A 26759-nucleotide genomic window follows, 5' to 3' on the forward strand; every position below is an offset into this window, starting at 1 on the left:
AAACAACATCTATGCATTTTATAATTAAGTTATCTCCACATTATTGTTCCTGTTCTCCACTGGTGAAAGCCCTAAAGGAAGAAATGCAGCTGCCAAGCACTGAAGGTGATCTTCATTTAAAGTACCTTACAGAACAAAGGCTGAAGCCAAAAGTTGGTTTTATTCATTCAGCACAATAAAATATTCCCAGGGAGAGTCTCCACAATGATCAAATATCAATCGTCAAACATGCACAAAATCACAGTTCTTCACCCTTCAATTTTAGTGTCCACAGGAAGATTTCCTGGAAGTATTACAATTGTTTTTATTTACAATTAGTTGAATCACTTATCTAAACAAATGCAACCAATAACTGAAAAACTACATGCAAGGATTTAATTAATCTCTTAGTGTCTTGCCCTGAAATTTGTTCTAACATTCTTTCAGCTGGCCAAGAGAAGCAAGCACATGTCAAGGTCAGAAAGAAATAGTTGGTTCTTGCTTCATCTGAATTCCAGTTCTGGGCAACAAAAAAATGCAGCAATTTAAACAGGAAACTGGTTTGATAGTTTTGAATTCACCTTTTCCATGAATGGAGAAGCAACAAGCAGTGAGTCTGCCTGCTTCTGTCTTACTTCATCATTGAGGGAAAGGAAGAAAAAAACATTTTTAAACAAGCCTCAGATTTAGTCTTGCTGGAGAAGACCTGCAAGCAGTGGCTGGTTTAATAAAGCTATTCTTCAATTAAGTACATGAGATGTAAATTGCAGAGCAAAGTAGTATGTTGCTTTCCTAATACTACAGGGTTTGCTTCTAATACAAACTGGACTCTCTTGTACAAAAAAAACCTGAAGACAATCAAGTGCAAGTGCCACCAGGTCACCACTCATTGTCATGTATGTCACTGTAGTTTCATTGACATTGCAAGCACTGTGTGGCTTAACTTTGGCTGACCTAAAGCTTAACTGCTGCGCTATTTTTTTTAATCAATTTTATTGGAAGAAAAAGCCATTTTATAATGGACACTGTTCATATTTGGTACCAAGATGACAAAGCATGCACAATCATGAGGATATTTCCTTAAAATCTGAGCCACTACAGTAGTGATTTTTAGGGGGAAAGAATACTTCCAGCGCCATCACTTCCTCGTAAGAATAGCCATAAGAGAGTAGACCAATGCCCCAACTTCAGAAGACACAAAGTGACTCAGAAGCCGCCAACGGCACCCTTGTTTGAAAAGGCGTCTTTCCTGACCATGCTTTGAACAGCCCTCTTATGTCATAAGCCGTATGTCACAACCTCTCCATTAGTTAGCCTGAACTGTACTGTTTCACCCTGATAACATCTTGGTGTAGCGAGTTCCATAGATGAAATGTCTTTGAGGTCAGCTCACTCTTGCACCCAGTCACATGAAGACATCTCCTTTCACTCAAGCATTGCTTCAACTCCACAAACTATTACAGGCAACATTGGTTTGGAATGTAGGTTCAGTGTCAAACACTGGTAAAATAACCTGAGCCTAATACAACCTTTCCTCAATAACTACATTTACCTTGAAAGCAATGTTAAGCCAGTTTTACAATAGAGTAAATTTTATATACTTGCATGTGCACAGATACACAATACAGACAGCCAAAGAGAAGTGTAAATTGACATTTTCAAAGTAGCCGAAGAGACTCAGGCATGTTATTTTGGAGGCTCCTTTGAAAACTTCATCTGTGCTTTTTGCAAGCCTCCTCATTTGCTTTTTTTGAAAAAAAAAAAAAAAAAAAAAAAAAAAAAGTATCTCTTGCGTGGGGTGAGGAGCAAGAGAGAGGCATGAAGGTTACAGAGTGAGTTTTTGAAGGAAGTATTTTGGTCTACCCTTTAGTGCGCGGGGTTCAGTAGGCTTTAATTGCTACTTTGTAAATGCCCTATTAAAATTTAGTAACAAGAACTATTCCATATTCTCTGAGGAAATCCATGATGTTCTGAGCCACACACCTTGTCCGTACTGTACGGCACTATTACAGGGTGCATTTAAAATTGCTAGTTTATAAATAGTTTCCTAAAAGATGTAGTCTTAGCATTTTCATGTTTTGTTCTGTACTGCCTGAATAGAAATACCTGATGCACATTAATCTATAGTGTCCTAAAGTGGCCTGCATTAGAGAAAGCCTCGTTCGTTTCCTTGTTCCTCATAAAACCATTAAACTGCTCCAAATGGTAAAGTCAGCATCTCATAATTATAATTCTAAATTAAGTCTTTTGTGTTGTTATTCTCCAGGAAAACTTGCACCTACGTTTTACAATGAAAGGAAAAGTATCAAAATAGATCTTACTAAAGGTTTATGAATTAATCCACTGTATCACTGACGAAACATGCACAAAAGCCAAAACCTGTTCCATTGCCACGTTCCTTTTTTCCTTCTACAAGAAAAAAAGCTGACCTAAAATGATTTCCCTTTCTGAAACCAAATGCAGAGGGTGGGCTGTGCTGTAAATACAGGCTTTTCAGATATTTCAAAGAAAAAACAAAACAGAACAAAAAAACCCTGACATTATTAAGAACGGAACAAAGAGAAACTTAAGTCATTAACTGAAACTTTACACAAACCCCAATTCTGCAAACACTTATGCAACAGAGGAACTACATACACATAAAAAATCTGATTAAATCCAGTGGGGCTATTCTTACTTTCAAAGCTACCCATACCTATTAAGTGTGAGTAGAATCATGTCACAGTAGATTTAACAAAAAGTTTAGTCAGAGATTTCCATGTGAAACTTCTAACGTTTCTTCCAAAAAGGCAGTACTTCAAACACTCAGTCAAATTCTACTCATCTGCTCTAAGCGAAAAACCCACAATATTTAAAATTAAACCTGAAATCTCCCAAATGATGTGCAAATATTTTTCAAACAGTTAATTGGCTCTGGAGATATAAGGTTACTAATTTAGACAAACACTTCAAGTCTCAGGTATCTCTATAAACCATCATGCCTAAGTACTTAACAAGAAGTTGCTCTTCAAAGTGCTTATTACTGCAATTCCCATTGACTGCAATGGGATTCCTAATTACTCAGCTCTTCAGAGTATGGGAATACTTAATACCAGGACACAAGAGTGCAAATTAGAGAAATCTATAATTAGGACATCCAGATTTTACAGTTTTTGTCTGAATAACTAATTTGTGCATTGCTCTAGAGATGATAAACTATCAGACACACACACACAAAAAAAAAATAAACCCAAAACCTTAGAAATTATGACACAATAAAAAGCACACTCCCTTTGAAAGAATTGTACAACAGGATGCCAACAGAAGACTGAAACTTTGCCACTATATGAATAATTTTTAAAAAGAAGATCAGAAATATTCTTAACCCTCCAAAATATATTCAGCCAGCACAAGGTGCCAGTGCTTTCTCAACAAGCATTAAACAGAGGATGACTTCACCTGAGAAGTCCTTTAATCCTTCCTGCATTACTTTGTTGTCTAAGCACAGAGCAAAAACTTCCCTGTCGCATCTCTCCCTGTATCTGCAGACTACATTCTCTACAACTTGGATGCAATAAGCTGCAGTTCATTTTTCAAATGTAGAATCAATACTGTTAAGTGGAATCTGGGGGGGGTTGTCCCCCTGTATGAATGCTTGCGACCATTACTGAGTCATTTCTCACCTGCTACCTTGCATAATATCAGCGTCTGCTCTTTCAACCTTTGCCTTTATTTCTGCTGCTTATCCACTCTCAGAGCCTGCTTCCAGACTCATTTTGGAGGCATGTAGTCATAGCAAGGTAATAAAATAATTTCTTTGGGATGATCACTTTGTGCTGGGTTAAACAAACAAAAAAAGCACATCAAACATCGAAAAATAAAAAAGTCATTCCTGAGCTGGACAACAGGGATGGGGTGCAGAACAAAGCCCCCATAATCCAAGGAGAAATGATCAGCAACCTGCTACACCACACAGAGACACACAGGTCTATGGGGCCACGCGAGATCCACCCAAGGGCACCGAGGGAAGTGCTCACTGAGCCATTTTACAACAGTCCGGGCTAACTGGGAAAGATAGCAAATGTGACACCCATCTACAAGATGGGCCAAAAGGAGGATCTGGGGAACTACATCCTGGCTGCGGTGCTGGGGAAGGTTATGGATCATCTTAAGGCACGTACAGGACAACCAGGCAATCAGGCTCAGCCAGCATGGAGTTATGAAAGGCAGGTCCTGCTTGACTAACCTGACTTCCTTCTACAACCAGGTGACCCACCTAGTGGATGAGGGAAAGGCAGTGGAAAGGTTGTCTACCTAATCTTTAGTAAAGCTTGCGACGCTGTTTCCCACAGCATTCTCCTGGAGAAACTGGCTGCTCATGGCTTGGACAACTGTCCTCCTGCTCACTGAGTAAAACATCTGGCTGGCTGGCCGAGCCCAAAGAGTAGTGGTGAATGGAGTTACATCCAGCTGGTGGCCAGTCACAAGTGGTGTTCCCCAGGGCTCAGTACTGGGGCCAGTTCTGTACAATATCTTTATCGATGATCTGGACATCAGGATTGAGCGCACTTTGCAGGTGACACCAACTCAGGGAGAGACTGTGGATCTGCTGGAGGGCAGAAGGGTCTGCAGAGGGATCTGGACAGGCTGGACCGATGGGCCAAGGCCAGTTGTGTGAGGTTCAACAAGGAGAAGTGCCGGGTCCTGCACGTGGGTCACAACAACCCCACGCAATGCTACAGGCTTGGGGAAGGGTGGCTGGAAAGATGCCTGGGGGGAAAGGACCTGGGGGTGGGGGTGGACAGCTGGCTGAACACGAGCCAGCAGTGTGCCCAGGGGGCCAAGGCGGCCAACAGCATCCTGGCTTGTATCTGAAACAGTGTGGCCAGCAGGACAAGGGAAGTGATTGTCCTCCTGTACTGGGCACTGGTGAGGCCCCACCTCGAATCCTGTGTTCAGTTCTGGGCCCCTCACTGCAAGAGGGACATTGGGGTGCTGGAGCGTGTCCAGAGAAGGGCAGCGAAGCTGGTGAAGGGTCTGGAGCACACGTCTTAGATGGAGCAGCTGAGGGAACCGAGGTTGTTCAGCCTGGAGGCTTAGGGGAGGCCTTATTGCTCTCTACAACTGCCTGAAAGGAGGGTGTAGAGGGGTGGGTGTCAGTCTCTTCTCCCAGGTAACAAGCAACAGGACAAGAGGAAACCAGGGGAGGTTTAGATTGGGTATTAGGAAAAATTCCTTCACCAAAAGGGTGATCAAGCATTGGAACAGGCTGCCCGGGGAGGTGGTGCCGGAATCACCACCCCTGGAGGCATTTATGTAAGTCGTGTAGATGCGGTGCTTGGTGACATGGTTTAGTGATGGACTTGGCAGTCCTGGGTTAACAGTTGGACTTGATGACCTCACAGGTCTTTTGCAACCTAAATCGTTCTATGATTCTATGATACTTTCATTGATTTTTCTTCTCCTCAATTTTAGGGTGCTAGTGAGTCAGCTCCCACATGAAACTGATGCTGAAAAGCTGTCAGGAAACTATTCATCTCTTGCAAGTTATTAAGTGTTGCAAATGTTTATGTTTTAATTTAGAAAAATTATCTGTTACCAATACTCCAACCCTCTTAATCACTGATTTCTTAACATAACACACCCATAACCAAAGGAGAAATCAATACACGTTTGATAATCACCAAACATAAATTGCCCATTTTTAGTATTGATCAGCAGCTTTTTTTTACACGTGCAATAGTTCAAGGGAATAACAGGCACTTGGCAGTATCAACACTGCGCTGACAGAAAGAGAAACTGGCTGGCACTCATGCAACATCATGTCAGTAGATACCATGTCCATCAAACACTGACAGTTTGGCAGATCAGGCACTCTCTGCCATAATGTCATAATGACTTCAATTTACTTCTCTGCAGCACCCAAGGGCTGAGATTTCATCAGCCATCCAAGTCTCTCCTCTTCAAGAACAAGAGTCTCTTGCTTTTACATCCTTGACAGCTCCATGTATTTCCTTAAAGTTTCCTAGCAGGCATAACCAGAACAATAAGAAACACGAAGCTGTTACTGCTTCCCTCGTAATTTATACGAATAACTGAAGTTTTATTTAGCAACTGAAATTTCACGCTCAAAATTCAAAGAGCGGCAAGTTTCAAGTGCTGAAGAATGAACAGAAACAGAAGAAGGAAACTCAGTAAAACCTGCTGGCGCAGCAATTTTTACAAGCCCAAGGTAGGTAGGGCTGCCTACATGCCTAACTGAAGACAAAGACACTACAGTTTGACATCCAGAGATGTACTTCCATCCATCAAGAGGAGGCAGTAACAGTTTTCATTGAGGATGGGCAGCAGCCCAGAGATCAAGCCAGCACTCATTCCTCTCCACCTGTGGATGGAGGAAAGCACAAGCAGCTGCTGAGTTCAGGCCCCAATGAAAGAAAACAGGTATATCACTGCATATGAGGTCACCAAGATGTCATCAATCAGAAGATACTCAGGTGTTTCCTCATAGTTAGTCACATGCTGTAACAGGGACAATGACTGTGTCAATTAACAGTTGAAACAAAATTGCTGTCCAAGCATAAAAATGTTAAAGGGTCCTTAACTTCACTACACCACTGTTTTTAACTAGGCAGGTATCTTTGCCTCCTTTTCCTTTCCACCTCTCAACTCCCTCGGGTCTTCTCTGCTGGCCAAGATAATTAGTTCAGTATTTCACATGGTCTTGAATAGTACAATTTGAATATTTTCCTTCAAAACTTAACAAGTGGAACAAAAAGAAATGCATCAAGCCTTTTCTTCTGAAAGAACAGAGAGACGCAGAATTGAGACATCAAATACGGGTTTCTGTATGCAATTTCTGTTTGCCACAGGAAACATTTTCTTCTTGTAAAGCACGACAGTTCAACGTACACTTCTCTTAAAGTGGAGGTAAAAAAAACCTACCCACCTGAAAGCAAAGACAGGGGGCGAGGACACAGTCTTTCCACTAGAGGACTTCAAACAAAAACGTCTCATCACTTCCAGTGGAGGTGAGCCACCACCTCCACACCATATCCCTGCCCTCCCACAGCTGCAGGATGAAGGCCTTCATGTTTCCACCACTCCCTCCTCTGCCCCTCCGGCAGGGCTCTGCCCACCACTGCATGACCGCTGCAATGAACAAAGACACCATGCCACAAGGGACAAGGGCTCTTCTAGGAGATTTGGTTGCTGAAGAAGCCTGGCCCATTGGGCTTGAAAGGATGGATAAGAGACCCACACAGCATGAGGCACAACTTCCATGTTGGTGGGTCACCATAAAGGAAATGATGCTTTCACTTCATTTTGCACTACTGCAATGGTTACATCCTATGCGCAGAGGGGGAGAGGGGAAAAAAAAGCTTGATCTTATCTTCAAATTTTATTTTAAAAACATAAATCAATTTCTCATTCACCTAATAGCTTTACAAAATGAAGTCACAAGAAAAAATCCTAAAGAAAAGTTTATATACTAGCACACACCACTACAAGTGATTGTTACATAAATACAGAATAATTACATCTTAATTCCCTGCTTTAAGAGACAGATCTTGTTAATCTAAAGAAGTATGCAAACTCTTTTTTTAATGTTGTAAAACTTCTCCAGATTATTAAACCAGTAAAATCAGGTACTGCATGACCTAGCTCAAATATGCTGATGCCTGCTACTCTACGGGATGCCTCACCTGTCAGTAACCACAGGAAGAGTAACTAAGCACTGAAGTTAGTTACTGAGGAGTAACTAAGGACAACTGAATCTGACTGCACCCTGGTGACTGCATCAACTTGGCCTCACCATGTTTTAGCACAGTTGCCAACTGCTACATCCCAGCCAAATCCCTTCCTCCTTACCCTTGCAAAGTTGCATAGGACATCTAGCACGTTAATGATGTCTCACAGCAGACCTGGTTTTCACATGTATCAGTGTCAAACACACAAAAAAAAACCCAAACAAACAACAACACACCCACACCTCTCCATATCCACTCAGCCAGTCCATAGCAATCCTTTTCTGAAAGAAGAGGTACAGCAGGCTGAGGAACTGACCCAGCCCAGGGCCTCTGTTAAGGTCACCTCTTCACCAGCAGTCACAGTGAAGTGCCATCTCCATGCCCAAGTACATATACCATTGTGCATGAAAAAAAGAACACACCCCCACAACTCTACCTTTGGCTGGGCAAGAGGCTATATTCTCTGAAGATGACCTTGGAGCTGAACTTTGCTTTCAAAGCCTGAAAGTTTTTCTCCTTTCACACACTGGGGAAGATTACATGTCCATACATGTCCCCAGATACTGACAACACAATTTAGTGAATACATCAGTCTTGCTTATGAGCTTTAGTATGTGCACATTGCTACCGAGACCACACAACTGAGTAACTGCTCACTGTTATTTTCCTTCTGAGACCACACAACTGCTCGTCTATGAAAAAAGCAGCAAATCCAGGGTAAAATGAGGTCACCTGACACTGCAGCCAGCAGTTCCCTGAAAATGTTAAAATACCATTTTGGTTTACACTAAACCTTTTAAACTTGCAATATGATGTCCTTCACCTAGAACCTTCTAAAACAAACATTTCCTATGAAAACTAATCACCTCCTCCAAAGATAAACCCAATGCTGATACATACTTTTGTAACATTTATGCTGTTTTCAGGAGGAATAGTTAGGTTTTTTAATAAGTAATTCTCACTGGCTTCTTTGCCTTGGAGTCAACTGCACACCAGAGAAGAGTCATCTTTGCCGTGACACCTGCAGTGACTCTCTCCAAGTGCATATGCAAGCAGACAGTGTCAAAACATGCTTCCTAAAGTGATGCCTGAGAGAAGTTTTGGCCAAAAGACATCCATATAGGAGTTGCAGCACGAAAACTCAGGGAGGGGAGCCGCGATGTGCTTCCCTGCTCAACTGCTCCTACTGTCACAACAGGGCACGTAGAGCACTGGGGCAAGATGATCTGCCCTATGCTATGTCAGCACTGCACTTACTGTTTCATTTACCCAAGCTGGCACTTCAGCTTTCCTTCTTTTGCCTTCTCCTCACTGCTTCCAGAAAAATCTACAGGAACAAACACTCCCAGCTGTTCCTTCACGTCCCAACCCTGCACCTGCAGCAGACACACTCTGCCACCCTACAGGTACCAGGTGGAAGCCTCAGCCAGGACCCAAGCCCCCAACTGACATCAGCTGCAGAGCTATCCTCCACACTGGTATCATGTTATACACCCAACTAAGCTTTCAGGTCATCTTAAAGATGACAGTGTCCCTTTGGATAACTGCAATGCTACCGTCTGGGCTGCCTGAGACCCCTCTGATTAAGCGTAAGTTACAGCTGAGCCTGAACATCTTGAAAAACACAGCCAGTGGGGAGCTGTAAGGATCCAGACAGTTTATAGATCTGAAAACTACATCTGAACATTCAAGTGCTAAATCTGGTGCTCAGGGGCACTGCAGATTTGTGACACTTCCAGGAGGACTCTGAATCTATAAACTAATGGATGGATTACACTGATATATAAAGGGGTTTCATGCAGTAGACAAACTGTTTCTCCTGCCACGTAACATAAATTACCTGGGTTTACACCCTAGTTAGGAACGTTTCAAAGAGAAGCAGTTTATTCTCTTGAATAAGCAAAGCAATTATTTGTGCTCTAAAATTAAGCAACAGTGAATTGTTAGTTGTCTCTGAAACTAAACCCCTAGCTGTACAGACTGACCCACATGAGCAAACCTTTGCAGTCACTTCAATAGGTTTCCAAGTGGCCACTAGTATCTATCTGCCTACACAGATCAGCTTGCCAGCCCAAGGCCGAGTATTAAATTACAAGCTTTGTACTCATGGCACGTATGTTGATTAAATAAGTAAATAAATATAGATCCATTTTATTATTGGTAGCACAGGAACTCCATGCAGAAACTCCAAAAACCTCTGAGCTCTCTCTAGTATTAGTTTAAAAAATATCACATCAGTAGCATCCTTTAATGTTTAAACCGAACAGCCACATTCATCCCTGGTTAAACTCTGCCAACACTGGAAATGAACCAGAGATTAATTTAGTTCAGTGAATCTGGCTTTTAACCTAGACAATAAAATTTACTTTTATAAAGACTCACATCCTAACTGGCAATGTAAGGATGCCTTAGGGTACGCTCTGGTTCTTGCCAACACCACGTATCCACCTCTGTAGCTTTAAAATAAATCTGTGACTCTTGTTTCCACATGTATAGGCATAGACTATGCTTATACTACCAAAAAAATCAACACTGACTTCCAAGGGTTAATAATACGATGCTTGCTAATGTATAACCTCAAAACTACAGATAACTACAAACCAGCTACTTCTGCAAAACTGGAAGTAGGAGAAGGGGAGGGGGAAAAAAAGAAAGAAAAAAAAAAGGAAATCTTCCACTCTTCACCAAGATGAGAAAAGCAGAAATACTGAACAAGTATAGGATTCTGAAGTCACTACATTAAACTGCATTCTTACCTTTGGCATTATCATACACTTACTGCCATTCTAGTGAGCAAGTACATTTTTCAACAATACTTAGCGAGGCATCTTCTGTCATATTTGGGGAACTACAGAGAACAATCCCTGTTTTCTAAAGCCATCATCATGATACCGCCTTCTTTTTCAGCATTACCTAACAAGTCTGGTACTGTTTTCTCTTAACAGCTGACCTGTACTTTTAACAAATTCACAGAGCATGCAGGTGTATGCCCAGTATACACAGAGGACCAACCTGGACTGACTGCACCCCAAAATCTCCGTGTCAGTGGGTAGCGATGGCAAAGAGTCAAAAATTCAGCCTGTGATGCGAAAGAGGAGGCAAGGGGACAGAAGCACATCACAGCCTGCTGTCATAAACACAAAGTGTTGTACATCACCATGCACGGCCAAGGAGGCACTTGAACCTATGAGGCTGCAAGTATTCTATTTGCCTGGTTTTAAGCAGATGGCCAGCATCACTAACAGAAGTGAAACTAACAATTTCACATTTTTCAAGTCCCAGTCTGGTAATAACGACACTTTGTGTGTATGGGCGCGTACCCAGACAATGCCAAGCTTAGGATTATTGAGTCATAACACCGCCCCACGGGGCCAGGCTGGGTAACCATTGCTAGCACCAGCTAACTCTTACTCACAAGAAAGTGCCTCTCAACTCAGCAAGACTCCTCTGATGAGTAAGCGCTCACTGATGTCAGTAAAGATTACTCAGTGAGGGCTTTGAAGGTTTTATTTTGTAGTAGAGTGTGTGTGTGCACATGCACAGGAGCAGACATGACTACCTAAAAGCCATGAATTCACCATCAACCTACAAGTCAGTATGGGTTACAGAGAAAAGCAGTCAGAAAGTGAGATCAATGACCCTATGCCATGACCTCAAGGTAGGAATATCCTCAGCATAGGCTGTACCTACCTACACCAGGGCTAAACATGACTCGGGGAGTACAGGGCTGAAGTCTGCAGAGGCACAAGGCACATGCCACGAGCATCTCTCCTGCCCCTCAGTCCCCTGCCATCCTGCTTCACTTTCTATGCCACAGTGCATATTCAGCATGCCAAGCGCTAACCTCTAGTCTCATGTATGCTGATGTAAACCTAAATTAATATGACTGAAGTCAGTCAAGAAACACCAATGAAATGCAGAGTAACTGAGCAAAGCTTAGTTTCTGGGGTCAAGCCGATATGTCCTCAAGTTACAGAATCTGTATCATTTTCTGACCAGTATTTAGAAGAAATTACAAAGCCATTTACATGTCCACGGGATACGGCACCACTTTACTCCCAGCTGCGCTTCTCAGAAAACACATATAAAAGTGAGCTTTGTATCTGTGCGTATTTACTATGCCACACAGCTCTTACTAATAAGCTGAATTACCAAAATCAAAGAAAGTTGTTACTGCTGTTTGCAAAAGCAGAGTATCTTCGCAGTGAAGGAAAACTGCCTAAATAATACTTCACCCCACAGATGAGCACTGTACTCAGCTGAATACACCCATGCTACACAGCACGTCAAACTTTTTCTTCCTTGGTTGCTCTCATCACTTGTGTGACTTTTCACTGTCACCTTTTCACTACTAACCCTCTGTAAAAGATACAAAGGTGGCTGATACACAGATGAACCACCCTCATTTTTTCAGGCAGCTGACAGGTTAATTTCTGGGATGACCCACGTACCTTGGCATTGACCACATTTCTAGGCACCCACTGAGTGAGGAGGATTAGGAACCCCACAGTGTCCTGCAAGCCTGGGGCAGGACCAGTTCCCTGCACAGAAACCGACCAAGTTCGGAGGATAGCAGAAAGCACTTCCACAGCATCAACACACAGGCAGCCTTCAGTACTAGGAAGACTGTCACCAAATTTTTGCCTTGTGTTGTGGATACACATTCAAACACCAGCTGAGGATCAAACGCTGAAGTTGGCTTCCCCCCTAATCTAGTAAAATGCACAGTAAATTAAATTCTAATAACTTATTATTGTGAAGAGGGCTATGATAATTAACAGACATTTATTAGCGTTTAATTTGACAGCAGATATGCTTTGAAGAATTTTAATGACCCATTAATGGATTCACACAACCACATGTACACAGAGAAGATACAATCAAGTCCTGGGACTGTTTCCTACTATGTTTTGTACACATCCCAGAACAACAGCAACAGATCATCGCTACTGGGTGCCACTGTATGACAACAGCTATAATTATACTGTCCTGATAAATCATAATCTTCTGTAAACCTAAACCGCTGACTTTGTGTCAGATAAAAACAGATGCCTGCCGTGTTCCCACATACCTTTACCTGACCATCATGTTGCGGTTTGATTTAGAGGATGACTGTTAGCAAAAGGAACTGATGAAAAGTACAGAAGCTTGGAAAAAGGAACTGCTGCATGTCCTAATTTTATCTCCTTCACAATGCTTAAAACATGAAGTTATTACTTCTTTTTAAGAGACCAGAAAAATTATACCCAGCACATTCTTTGCAAAAGTAATCAGTGAAGGCCGTAGCAGTAAAAGTCACATCTTGAAAATGTGCTTTCAGGACAGATTCATGATTATCCACAAAAAAGACAGGGGATGAACAACAGACTTCCCAAGCGCTTTTTTTTTTTTTTTTTTTTTTTTAAATGGCTGGTTTTGCTGACACACCTTTCAGAAACCTAGCTGGTCCTAACAAATTCTATTCATTCACAGCAATTTCTTTGTTTCCTTCTTTAAGGAAGGTTGCTGCCAGTGCTAAAAAATAATCAGCCTTAGGTGGCTGTCCGCATCCTGCCTGCCATCCTCCCAGCCCTCCTATGCAAACAGCCCAGTTTCTCAGCGTAGCCACACGCTTCTCATGAGCCCTTTGCAACGTTCACATCGCTCCCATTTTCATCCTGAACACAAACCTGCTTCACTTCATATCTCTCCTTCATAAACTCTCACGCTCAACATGCCACATCCACCCACTCAACCCAGGTCTCCACCACCTTCAGGTTTTTAATGTTGACACCACCTCAAGTTCAGAAGCGTGCAACAACCAGGCAACGGGGACTGCAGAGCAAAGTAGATCAGGGGGACAAGAGGCACAAGAAGGGGCTACCATAAACAGTGATTTGTACAGTGGGAACCAAGTCTTAAGTCCCTTAAAGTAACTACACAAAAGAAAAAAATTCAGTTACTTCACACACATGCGAACACATGTGCTTGGCCAACCTCCTCTTCTTCTGCTTAACATCTCGTCTCCATAACCACCACCACCATTATCTGCACTGTAATTTTTCCCAGTACCCATGGTGATGGAGCAGGACCGCACATGCTAGGCACCAGGTATCTCCATATCTTACTCCTACACAGCTCTGAACACTCCTGTCTCCCCCTTGTGCTGCTGCAGGATGGCAGAGACCACCCAGCAGGCCACTGACATGGGAAATAATGAGATCCCAGTTAGACCACGTTACCCATCCCAGACAATGGCATCCAGCAACACTGTAGAGGGACACAAGGACTGGGGGAGCTCCAGCTGCCACATCAATCTCACCACTCATGAAGAAAAAATAGCACTAAGGGGCAACAACCCTTCTACTAGTTACACAGATAACCAGAGATTCCTGAGGAAACAAAAGACACTCACCTACCAAAACCCAGTGTCCCTAGGTACAGGGGAAACCAGTTCTCCACCTTCAACAGTCTTTATGGACCTCCACAGCTCCTCCAAACACCCATTTTCTCCTCCCTTATTTCTGCATGGTCTTGTTACATTCTCCCTTCCTTTAAGGCTGTGTTCAGCTCCTCATACCCTGTGTTTTCCTCTTTTGCGGCCTGCACCATCTCCCTCACTGCCTCTGCCCATGTAAACGCTGATGCCACCTGTGAAACGTGAGAGATCTTTACAAGTCAACGAGCTCATCTTTGCACAGCTCCACTATCCCAAACACGAGGTGTAAGCTAGTGGGCAGAATTACACAAAGAGTAACTCTGGGTACCTGGTCTTCAATGAACTATGCAGAGCTGCTGTAAGACTCCATGAGGAAACTCTTGAGTTACGCTACTCAAAATCTACTAGACCCTTAACATCACAGAAGTAAAGCAGGGATAGCTGTGTGAAGAGCATTTTTATTGCTCCTCTGCAAAATTATTTTTCATCTATCTTTTCCACATTCATATACCCCTACACAGACATTTTTTCCAGGAAATTACTGAAAAAATTCACAAACTGAAAACTTCATTTTCTGTATTACAGTGAGAAACTGAGATTTCAGGCCTTCAAATACTGTTCTGTTCTCCAAAGTGTAAAATACACTGAACAAAGCAGAATAAACTGGGTTTGTAAGAACAGAAAAAATCTTTTTTACATCTAGCATCATCTGAGCTGTCACACTCACACTTTTCATCACCTTGTCCTTTTTCTTAAACGTGGAAGAGAGTTTAGTTTAAGAGAGAATGTGTCCTCTCCCATGGGGACAACAGAGGACAGAAACTCTCCTGAGTGATGTTGGTTTGTTTTTTTTCCCCTGTGCAGAGGTAGTACCAACTGAGAGGGCAGTGTTCCCGAACCTACTGAGCCAGCAGGACCGTTGAAGGGGTCCCTACACTCTGCAGAGTAACCTGCACTGGTCTGCACAATAACCTGTAAGAGAGAGGACTCAAACCAAAACCTCAGACAAGTTTCTTGATCCTGCCACTGCCCTGGGCTGCTCATCCCTCACCATGTCCATTACACTCTCTCCCCCATCTCCCATGCTCTGGGAGCACAAAACTCACATACAAAAGAGCCATGTTAAAAGGACAGCCTTCCCCTTCAGTCTAGTGATACACGCCTTGATGCCTGGGCACCAGTGTTGGAGCCCGCAGGAGGCTTGGACAAGATTTTTGAAAGGGGGGAAGAGGACCCGGGCTTTAGAAGGGTAAGGAATTAGCCTGATTTCTTACATCTCAAGGACCCCATTTCCTTCCCTTTCCTCTGCCTACTATACCACTGGGGACCAGCTGGTCCCCAGTGGGTTCCTCTTTAGCTAGTACCATCCATTCCTCTCTCAAACCAGGTTGGCATTTCTCTTCTTAAACTTCTTGTTCTCCCCATTCTTTTCTGTCAGAGCCAAAGAAGCAAAAACAGTTACGAGTCTCTCCATCAATCTTCTTCAGTGCTCTAAATCTAGCTAAGAAGTTGCAGAAATCTTCACCTGCCACTTCATTGCATTTCACTTGGCAAGTACTGAAAAGCCAATAAATATCACTAGATTATCTTAAGCTGTACACCAGGACAAGGTAGGAAAGAGTGTGAAAATCACAGTCTCTCCTGAGCTAGACAGCAGAAGGAAAGAGTAATATCTGAAGGACTCCATCTCCATCATGGCTCTCATCTAGAGGGGAACACCCTGCTTCGCAATGCTATGCCTAGCTTAGGTACAAACGTGTGACCTGCAACATACAGGTGGCAGTTGAAAGATTCTACTATGCAGGGATACACACAGAGACAATTTCTTTGCAGGTTAGAACAGGACACACAGAAGTCATCAGCCTATTGCTCAGGTTGCACATCATACACATTATTGTGACTAAAAAATGCTGTAGCTTTTGCACTGAAATAGGAGATGAAACAGCAGACAGTTCAGTAACAAGCATTTAAAGTTTTGTGCTTAGTGGCCTGCATGAATTTCACAGATTACCTTAGCGCTTTCACTGTTTTTCAGACTTCTAACAAGCCAAGCCACCCCTTTACAATACCCAAGCTACTTAGACATCTACCTCAAGAGCATCAAAATCTGAGGAAAAAGGCTGCCCACAGCCTAGAAGATAGTTCTGAGCTCCAGATACACTCCTTTTAAGTGCATGACACTGAAGTGAAATATTAGCAATCCTTGCTTTTTGCACTGCTTACTTTTGTGATACAAATACATGGCAACCTATAATCCCTAATCAACCTAGAAAATAAATGACTGATAAACCAATCTGCTTGTAACCCCATTAACAGATTCTGGCTCCAGTATCAACAGGGTAATTTGCTGAGACTATTTTTAATCCTGACTGCTAAACCATTAATCCCACGATTTCCACATAGTATTCCCACCCACCCCACCCCCCAATTTACCCAAGGTTACCAATAATTTTGCAGCAAAATGAGAAGCAGATAAATAACTAACATTTGCAAATACACACCGCCTGGCACTGGAGAACTGAGGGACTCCGATTACTGTGTTGATCCCGTTAAAGCCATTACTTTCTAATTGGAAGGAGTCATTCAGAAGCAAAGCTGTGTGTCTGGCATGTCACTTGACACCTGGTATGTACCATTCACAATAAGATGAACTCTCCAATAGGCCTGCCACAATGAGAAGTAGGTTATTTCATCATACCACTAATAGTCATGGCTCGCTCTACTAAAATCTGTTCAAATTTAATGGGACCGGGGTTATCAACATAAATTGTCACGTTTTCTCAAACTTGATTCTCCAAGTATCATTATTAATGTCAATATAAATTATGCATTGAAGATCACAGCATTAATTACAGAAGTAAAATTTATCTGGGGGGAAAGAAAAGAAAAAAAGAGACAGAGCAAATCTAATTAAAGTATTTATAGATTTTGTACAGCTTTTCTCAGTAGCTATGAAAACACTTCTCTAAAAATGGTCTTCAAATAAGCATTCACAGAGTCATAAAAACAGTATCAAGAAAGTACTGTGTTAATCAGCTAAAGGTACAGTTACACACAGGCTGTTACAAAGGGGCTGATGTGATACTACGTGAGACTGGTAGTTTATTCAAGGATGTATCAACGTGCCATCATAACAATCTGGAACACAGACCCTTGGTTTCATTAAGCAGCTACACACAGGAGAAAAAGCTGTATTTAGTTTTGGAAGGGTGGTGTTTAATGCTCCTTTCAACTTCTACAAATTACAACATCAGCCATTCCTAATTGGTATACATTAGTATTCAAACACCACGTTGAAATTAGAAGCTTAGCAGTTTTCTGGTACGCTTATAGATACTTCACACAGACATGTGAATAACCTTGTTGAAATATTTCTGTATTCCAAGGTTAAAAGAAATGACTTTAAGAGACAGATGGTGAGCAACTGGTACCTCCCCGAGGAGTACCACCGACTTTCGGAAGTTCTCATGCGACACACTGTATGGGGCTAACTCCTATTTACCACACGCCTTGGGACTTCCAAGTAGAGCCCCGCCTCCCAAAACCCTAAAGATACACATGGCTAGGATGGCAAGGGGAAAGAGAGCCTAAAAATACAACTCCCAGGGGCTCCAAATCCGAAGAGAAAATAAGAGATCTTATTTCCCTAATTGCATAGTTTAAGTCAATACCTTAAGCTGCCTGATTCATGGTTTTATCATACTTGTCGCTGCCAATACTGGTACCAGCTCATGAATACAGGTGCCTCTCAGTCTACCGCAAGGGAAGCCAGAATGCATCCATTAAAATAGACAACTAAGAAACCTCTGTGCAAAGAGTGGAGCAAGAGCAAGGGAGAAAGTCTTCCCAAGCACATCCTCAACCATCAAAGGAGCAGCTCTAGTTTCAGCCAGCAGAGACCGTAACACCTCGCCCTGCAATCTTATACAACGCACCATGTCACCAGCTATTGTTCGTAACTCTTCCCTCGAATTATTTCAGCATTCAGAGACCAACTATTTCTTAAGGAAATTATTTCAGAAGGAAAAAAAAAAAAATTTGCTTACTCATGAACCCAATATCATCAGAACAATGAGGCAAAACAGCTAAAGACACAGTTACATTGCACAACCTTAAATGCATCATTCATTGTACATTTCAGAAAAAGAACATTCTGAATCACTGAAATAAATCAGAGCATAAATGTGACTTGTTGTCATTTCATACAATATGGGTTAAATGCTGCCATATGGTGAGTACACACACGTTACCCTTTTAAAAACAAAGAACATGGCTAATTTCTTTCCCAAATCTATTTTTACATAAACAAATGTGATTATTTTAAAACAAGGTTACAATTGTGACCAGAAAACCTCAATTTCCACCAGCCTCTCTTTCTTTACTGAAAACTAATGCCACTTCACTGCTCACTATCTTTTTTAAAAAGACAAGGAAAAATTACTATTAAGTCCCTGTAATAAGCCAATACAAGCATTTCTATGCAGTGTAAAAATACTGACAAGCCAACTCACCATTCTTGATTTTACCTGCCAGAAAGGCAAAGCATGCGCGTGTGTATACAATACATTAAAACTCACTGATACATGACCCGATTTTCAGCAAACACTCCCAACAGGACCTGCCCAATAGACAGAGCTCTCATTTTCTCTGCAACCCCCAGTCATATACTGAAATACACAGTTTCAGTACACTCCTAACAAAAAAAACCAAAACCAATAAAAAAAATAAAAGGACCAAAGCAAACATGTACGAAATACATGCAGGGTAGCTGGAGCAGATGCTGTTGGTTTGAAAATTGTCTGTCTAGCCTCTGTGCTGAGTATTTGTTTTTATCATTATACTATAAAGGAAACATGTCAGGAATCTAAAAATAGCTACAAATTGTAATTACATATGCTTTGTAGTTTCTGTTTTACTTTGAAAAGAAGATTAAAAGCTAGATGGTTCCAGAAACTGACCTTAAAGATTTCGGGAGCCACGAAATTATTCTACTTTGCAATTTGGAGTACACTGCTGGAAAACATTTCCTTTGGGAGTAAACATGACAGCAATACAGAGGAGCAAGCTCCTGACACCATACAGCAAGATGGCAAGAAAGAAAAGGGAGAAGAGTAAACAAAGAAAAAACTAATTTCTTTAGAGATTCCAAGAGTGTCCTGATTACGGATGTAATACTATAAGCTTTAATTAGGAGCTAAGTGCTGTGTGCTAAATTCATCCCCACACACAGCCTTGTAAGTACAGTGCCACGCTGCTAAAGTTACCTTGGGTTTACCACGACTGTACAACAGCAACGCCAGGCCTATGGCTTCTGCAACAGCCATAAGGAAAGCTGGATTTTGTTGAACAAGCATTAAGCTACGTAATATCCTGCCAATACAAATTAAATTATTTTCCATAAGCAATCACTTTAATGAAAGGTTAGCAAAAATGGATTTTAAGTAGTCATCAGAACATAAGTAGTTCTGAATCCACAGTAGAAAGCCTCTCTTCCTCCACAACATTTGACTTTAAACAGTTTAGACCAGTGCTTTCATTAACAACACACCACGTCAACAGCCACCGTCCCAGTGTCCCTGCAACAGGCACTATTTGCAATGTTAGCTCACAACTTGGGAGCGGTAAACAAACGAATTATCTTACAGCAGCCGTGTGCTACTGCTATAAAATACCTGCTAGAACTTATTAGGCAATAAATAGTTTGGCAGCAACTTAAGAGATGCAAGCATTGTCAATCCACACACTAATTTAAGCTCAGAACATATGCTTAATGCCCCGAGTCCGTTTGCATAAGTGCTGTTGCCGTAATGCAGTTTCAGGAACGCAAGGAGAAACTGCTAACATGAAGTGTGTAACAACGTTGACGGGCCTCTACAGATAACCAAGATGTAAACAACATCAAAAAATGAATAATCAAGATTGAGTAATCATCACATCAGAAAAAAAAAAAAAAAAACCAAAAAAACCCCAAACATAAAACCAGAGCTCATTGGCTTCAAATAGCAAAGCAGGTTCAGCAGATCAAGAGACCGAGCATTTGCTGACTAACAGTTAGGTAATGAAAGTAAACATCTGCAATGAAGTCATCATCCTAATGAAAGCCATGGCAATGTTAACTACCTGGACCATAATCCACGAGCATGTCTTAATGCGGGCTCACTATCGTAATATTTACTAGGACTGCTCCTGCTGGAAAAGGAAAGGAAGTCTCACTTTTAACACAGAAGTGTCAATCAAGAAATACTGCTGTTAAGTCCTTCTAACTCCCAAGTATCGTACTGATGATGCCCAGAGTTATTATGCAATTACACTCGGTAACTGAAAAATAGAATTTTACCTTCAGTGACTGAGTCAGAACAGTTTTATCCTAGCACTGAAGTGCATAAACATCTGCAGCACATAAGATGCCTGCTTTGAAAAAGCAATGCTGCTCCATGGTTCAAACATTTATTTTGCAGATATCTAATCAAATAAACGTAACTTTTTTTCTGGGGGTTTGGTGTTTGGTTTTTTTGGCCATGCAGTGATTAATTATCTGGATAATTCTATGGCTGCAGAAAAAAGCAAAAAAAAAGAAACAACCACTGTAATAAGTTTTAGCTGATTAACTGCCGATATTGTTAAAGATTTCAGACTCGCCTACAAAAGTTTAATTCCACCCAGAGACAGCCTCATGTACCTCCCAGCAGTCAATGGGAGTGGCAGGCGTGCTTATTAGGGGACAGCACTGAGCTCACAAGCAACAAGGCAATTTATAGGATGTTTGTGCATGCTCTTGCGCAACTGAGGAACATCACACAGCTATGAAAAACAGTAATAGTCCATTTCCCCTTTCTGCACAGAAAGCTAATACCCATTCAGGTTTAAAAGGTATGTATCTGCAAATTCACACTTGTGTCTCGAAAACAGGCACATTTTACTTGTAAAATCTGCAAGCTCAGACAAGTTGCTTCCTGCAAAACACAATCACTGTATTTCAGCTTTCTATTTTGATGTCTTTAAGAAACAACATAGTCAAACCCAGCTTTCCAGTTGGAGTACACGCATACAGCCTTCATCACTGGTCTCACAAAAGCCTATGCACTGGCTCATTTTGCATAGTCTATGGAATTCTAGAGAAGTCCTGGAAGTACTTGGCATGAATGTAAGCCTTCACAGAAGTGAGGCCTTTCAAAGTTAACAGGTTTTGGATCACACTGAATACAGATGCCCTCCATTAGATAAAACCTCAGTATAAAATTCACCAGTTAAGATCACAAATAACTGTAGATAACTCTGTTGGTAGCCACCTGTATGTAAAGACATTAAAAAAAAAATCCAAATAAACAGACTACCTAAAGTTTGCAAGAGTTGGTGACTACATCATTCATCCGTTGACACACTCCCAGCCTGTCCCCTCCCCTACCAGCTACACAAGCACCCACAGCAAGGTGCATTTTACCCTTTTGTCAGTCAACTGAAGCCAACGTCCCTGCTTCCAAAGCAGATCTATAATGTTAAGACATACACATCTTCCTCTGATAAAATGAAGGATGGCTGTACTTATGGGCAGTTCAACAGGCAGAGATTCAGAGCGATGGCATAATCGTTTTCAACCCCTTCATTGAGTACTTCTGTACCGATAATTGCTATTATTAAATCTTGGTGACAGCACGGTACTATCACCAACTATAAAAACATACCATGAACCTAATTTTTAAAGCAATGACATTAGTCACTGTCACAGGAAAAACTTTAATCTACAGAAATCGAGTGTCACTGCTGTTGCTCCATTCCAGCCAGCCATACCGTCACTGAGGTCACTTGCAAATAACAATAGGTACTTTCACCTTAGTGCTGTAAACTGTTTTATTTTCTATGATGCAGAGAGTAGTTGTTGTTCACATTCATGGACGGACTGCACGCAGCTCCTGACGCATATTGTTTTAGTCGCCTAGAGCAATTTTGAAGGTCGCGCTGAGCTCAGATAGGAGCAGCGCTAACAAATACCATTCCTCTCTTTAAACATGTTTTGGATCATTCCTTAAGACAATGTTATTCTCACTGGTGTTAATTTTTTCTCTTTTCTTCTTTTGCAAGCATTCTCTCTGTGTATTAAACTAACAGTGTAGAAGGGGGATATAATGCCCTATTGTCCACACAGACCACACCGTTACTTATCACTAACTACACATCACCTCAACACCACTCAGTCTTACAGGAACTGAAGGCCTGAAAATAAATCCCAGGCAAGAATTTTTAGAGATATCTAAAAAATATTTTATGCCAGGAGCTAGTAAAGGTGCACACCGCACCAGTAACACAAAGCTCCACACAAATCACTTTATTGTACAGAGCTCATTCAAAATGGCTATGGCAGCTACTCTACTGTGAAACTAAAGACATCTCCTGGAGTAACTGCACTGCAATAACCACCACACCACAGGTGCTCCGACACAACTTCAGCTTCCAGTTTTACTGGGGGAAAGCTCCGAAAACCATGGTGGGTGCACAGAGCAGCACAGGACCAGGCCAGCCAGCCATGGGTTTGCTGTGACAGAGGTGAAGGACATGCCAGCAGGAAACCAAGCAGCAGCACTCACCGAGAGACAACTTGTCCCAGCCAGCTCCCGCAGACAAAACTACAGCAGCAAACCTCCCCAAAATACTCCCTGCCTCAGTAAAACTTTTGCTCCCATCACCACCACCACTCCTCCCAGGTGCCGCTCTCCCCCCAGAAGACCCAACACCTCTTGCAATACAGTTATTTTTGGCCTGCTAACAGCAGCCAGCCTGGGGGACAAAAGGGGGGGGGGGGGGGGACGACGGGACGGGGGACACCAGAGGAGCTGGCATGCAGCTGCATCCAGCGCCCACTACCACCCACACCCATGCGTGGGACACAGGCCCAGCACCACACACTTGATGTGGCACACTGATGAATACACGTATGCACCTGCCTCAACAAAGCACCCCCTGCTCCTGTACGAGTGGATACACACCTGCAGCCAGGGAAGCCCCATCCCGGCGTGCACACGTGTACCTGGCCCCCGCCATACCCAGCAGGACCTGCAGGCACACACATCTGGCTCACCTGCAGCGATGCAACATACTCCATCCCTGGCCCTGCACACGTGCACACACACCTGTCCCGCTTGCACCACCACCATCACCCCTCCCAGCCCCACATGCACCTGCCCTGCGTCCAACAGCGTGCCCCCTAACATGTCCACACACACCCTTGGGCCCCATCCACACGCACACACACACCCCCCCGCAGGGCTGAGGGGCAGATAAAGGAGAAGCAGCTGCAGGTCACTGCCCCTCCCTCAGGGTCAGCATCCTCCCGCTCGGTCCCCTCCCGAGCGCACAGGGCCTTACCACGCTGTGGGAAAACAACGGTCACACATCAAGGCACGCAGACCCCGACACCTACACGCCACGGATGGGAAGGGGGGCACAAAGGAAATCCTACAAGATCCTGAGAAACATACACACACCCCCAAACCAATCCACCTTATGCCGTTCAACTTCTGTTTAAAATTATGCTTTCCTCTTTTCTTTTCTTTTTTGGGGGGGGGGGGGGGGGGGTGCGGGGGGGGAGCCAACGAAATACACGGTTGCCAAGTCGAGTTAATGAAAAACCCTTTGGCTGTTAACTCATTTAGTGCAGCAAGCATGAAATAAAGTCCGTGGCACGGGGCCAAAGCGCAGCGGCCCTTTGCGGGGCAGGCTGCTGGGACCTCTCCCCAGCCGCCAAGGAACCAGGCCAGAACACAGCCGCCAGGCCATAGTTTTGAAGAGCTGCGACCTGCCCGCAGAATCAGCAAACCAACCTCAAAAAAAAAAAAAAAAAAAAAAAAAAAATCCCGATAAAATTTTTCGTGAGAGCACTTCTGCATCCACTTCCAAGAAAAGCCCAACTCACCCAACCCCACCACCCGGGGGGAAGCGGCGGGGGGATGCGAACAGCGAGGCTCGGGCGGAGGGTGCGCCCCCCGGGCAGAGGCTACGGGCAGCGGCGCGGCAGCTCCTCGTCCCACCCCGCCGCGCCCCGACACCCCGGAGCGGGGCCGGGCCGGGCGGTGGCGGGGGGCGGGGCCGGGGGCGGGGCCACCCCTGCGGGGCGGGGCGCGCACCAGCAGCGGGCGGGGGCTCCGCGCCGAGCCGGCCCCGGCCCCCCCGGCCGCGGCACCCCGCGCCCCTCCCTGCCGCGGAAACTTCTCCGCTCGCCGGGGAAGAGTTGGGCTCCGCGGCCGCGGGCGCTGCCGGTGGCCTGGGGCGAGCGGGGGGCGGCGAGGAACGCCCGGCGGGGCGGGCGCGGGGGAAGTTGCGCCTCTCCCCAGAAAGGGACTTTGACCTCGCACCGCTCGCCCGCGGACCCCGAATTACGTATTTTTGTCACAGGTCGGATCCTAGCGCGCGTCGGCACAGTGTCTCATTTATGAACTCACCAGCCTAATTTCATTATTTAATCATGCGCCCAGCAATCGTGTTTCCTTAAGAAAGGACTGACCTATTTTTGGCTGGAGATAAACGATCATGTTAACAGATGTTAATCTTGTAATCTGTTTTTCCTGTAAGCACTTCGCATACCCGCGTTTCAGACATTAAAAAAATAATAATATTTTTAAAAAATTTTCCCAAACGACTTGACGTCACGATCCAGGTCTTAAAAAAAAAAAAATCTCGCAATGGTTTCAAAGACATTAAATCTTTTTCACTTTATAAATGCTGATTTGTTCTGCCTCAACTCCCACAGGCTTTTATTTGCATTTCAAATTCCACAGGTTACACCAGTCGCCTTTTCAGAAAATGTAAACCAACAATAAGGCAGCAAATGGGGGGGGGGGGGGGGGGGGGGAGGGGAGAGGAACCCTGCATCTGGATTAAATAAATACCAGAATTAATGTTTAGAAAGCAGTCCGAGCGAAATTATATTTGCACGTCCAGTGCCCGAGCGCCACCGTATCTATAGGGGTAATGTAAAGGATAAGCTGTGGGCACACACAATGCGCGTTCCCCAGAAGATCCCTGTCTGATGCTGGCAGCTTATTAACGCTCCTAATAAATGGTGCTGACTCCAAACCGACACTTTTCGGCTTAAAACACAGGGTTTGTCTCCAGCAGTTAATTGCAGAGGTTAGCTGGTTTGAGGGGAAAAACAACGGCCGGCTGTCATGCCCCGCACGCCTCCCCACACGTACTGCCTCTTTTAACACCCCACCTTGTTCCCTTATAGCAAAGTTTACCCAGCCAAACTTTCCTCAACTTGCCCAAGTACTTAATTCGCATTAGGATCGCGACTAGGCGCTATGCTAATTATCACCGAAGATAGTAGCGGGGGGAGGGAGGGAGGGACGAGGAGGAGGAAAGCTTTTATAGCACAAAATGTCTGGAACTGCATTATTTCTATTCTTCTTTTCTCCCCCTCCCTCCTTCCACTTCCCTCCCCTCGATACCCCCCCCCCCTTTTTTTTTACATATACATTAAACTCCCTGCCTCTCTCCCCACCCCACCCGCATCAAACGGGCTATTTTCCTCTACTGGAAATAATCGCTCTGGAGACATTGTCCTTCGAGCCCTTCTCGCTGTCTATATGGGCATAATTGTTTTCTCTGCCCGCCCACCCCCAACTTCCTTTGATAAACTGTGTACTTCTGTAACGGGGATCACGCAGCGATCGGCGAGCAGCGGAGCGGCGAGCAACTCAAAAACAAGGGGGGGGGACACGGACGGACACCGCGCATTTCACGCTGACGCCGAAGCAACACTACCGGGGTGGGGGGGGGTGGGGGGGGGGGGGGGGAGTAGAGAGCAAAAAACCCACTTAATAATTTAAGTGGCTACTCGGGGCTCGAAGACCCAGCACCCACCTTCATTAGCCGAAGCATTTTACTTTAAAGTGAGGCAATTTGTTCTTTGTTTCCTAATGGATTAATATCGCAGTCCGCCCCCCCCCGCCCCTGACGGAGCGTACAAAGCCAAAAGGCCCCCCGCACCCGCCGGCCCCCCCGGCACCACCACTGCAGTAAAGCCGACCTCGACCTCCTCCTCCTCCTCGCGAAACAGCGCAAAGTTACCATTTTGGGGCCGCTCCGATGACCGGGGGGGGCCAGTCCCCATTCCCGAAGGCGGGGGGGGGGGGGGGGGCGCGAAGTTTTTTTTCCCCCAGGGGCGCAGCCCGAGGACCCCCGCCCGCCGGGCCAGCCCCCCGCCCCGCCGCCCCTCACCTCCTCCGCTGCCGGCGGCCGCGCTCGGGGAAGGGCGCGCCGAGCCACCCGCCGCCCTGAAGGTGAAACCATGCGCCGCATGCGAGCGGAGCGCTGCACATGATCCGCCGAGCGGCTCCACTGGCGCGGGCGGGGGCGGCCCGCCGGCCCCCGCCGCGCCCCACGCCCGCGCGCCGCCCCCGCCCGCCGCGCCCGCGCGCCGCGCCCGCGCCCGCCGCGCCCCGCCCGCCCCGCCGCCGCCGCGCGTCCCCCGGCGGCCGCAGCCCGCGGTCTGCCCGGTGCGGGGCCGCACGCCGGCCGCTATTGTCTGCGCGGCGCAAAGTTGGGGCGCGGGGCGCCGCCGCCCCGGGGCCCCGCCGGGCGCTGCGGGAGCGGGGGGAGGCCGGGCGCCGCGTTGTGCGGGCGCGGAGTCGCGTTCC

The 26759-nt window shown here is 44.7% G+C and overlaps 1 protein-coding gene across 3 annotated transcripts in view; it reads right to left on the bottom strand.

Moving 5' to 3' along the window:
* Positions 1-26494, bottom strand: part of ZNF516 (zinc finger protein 516) — a 105481-nt gene extending 78987 nt beyond the window's left edge. For 2 of the 3 annotated variants that reach the window (XM_037380285.1, XM_037380288.1), the window contains exon 1: positions 26341-26494. The gene's annotated coding sequence lies outside the window, so the exon portion shown is untranslated. Of the gene's footprint in view, positions 1-26190; positions 26259-26340 lie in introns of those variants that run through there. The other variant, XM_037380286.1, reaches the window with a different exon arrangement.
* Positions 26495-26759: the final 265 nt, after the last annotated feature.

This window comes from Falco rusticolus, chromosome 3, assembly GCF_015220075.1.
Source record: "Falco rusticolus isolate bFalRus1 chromosome 3, bFalRus1.pri, whole genome shotgun sequence".
NCBI lineage: Eukaryota > Metazoa > Chordata > Aves > Falconiformes > Falconidae > Falco > Falco rusticolus.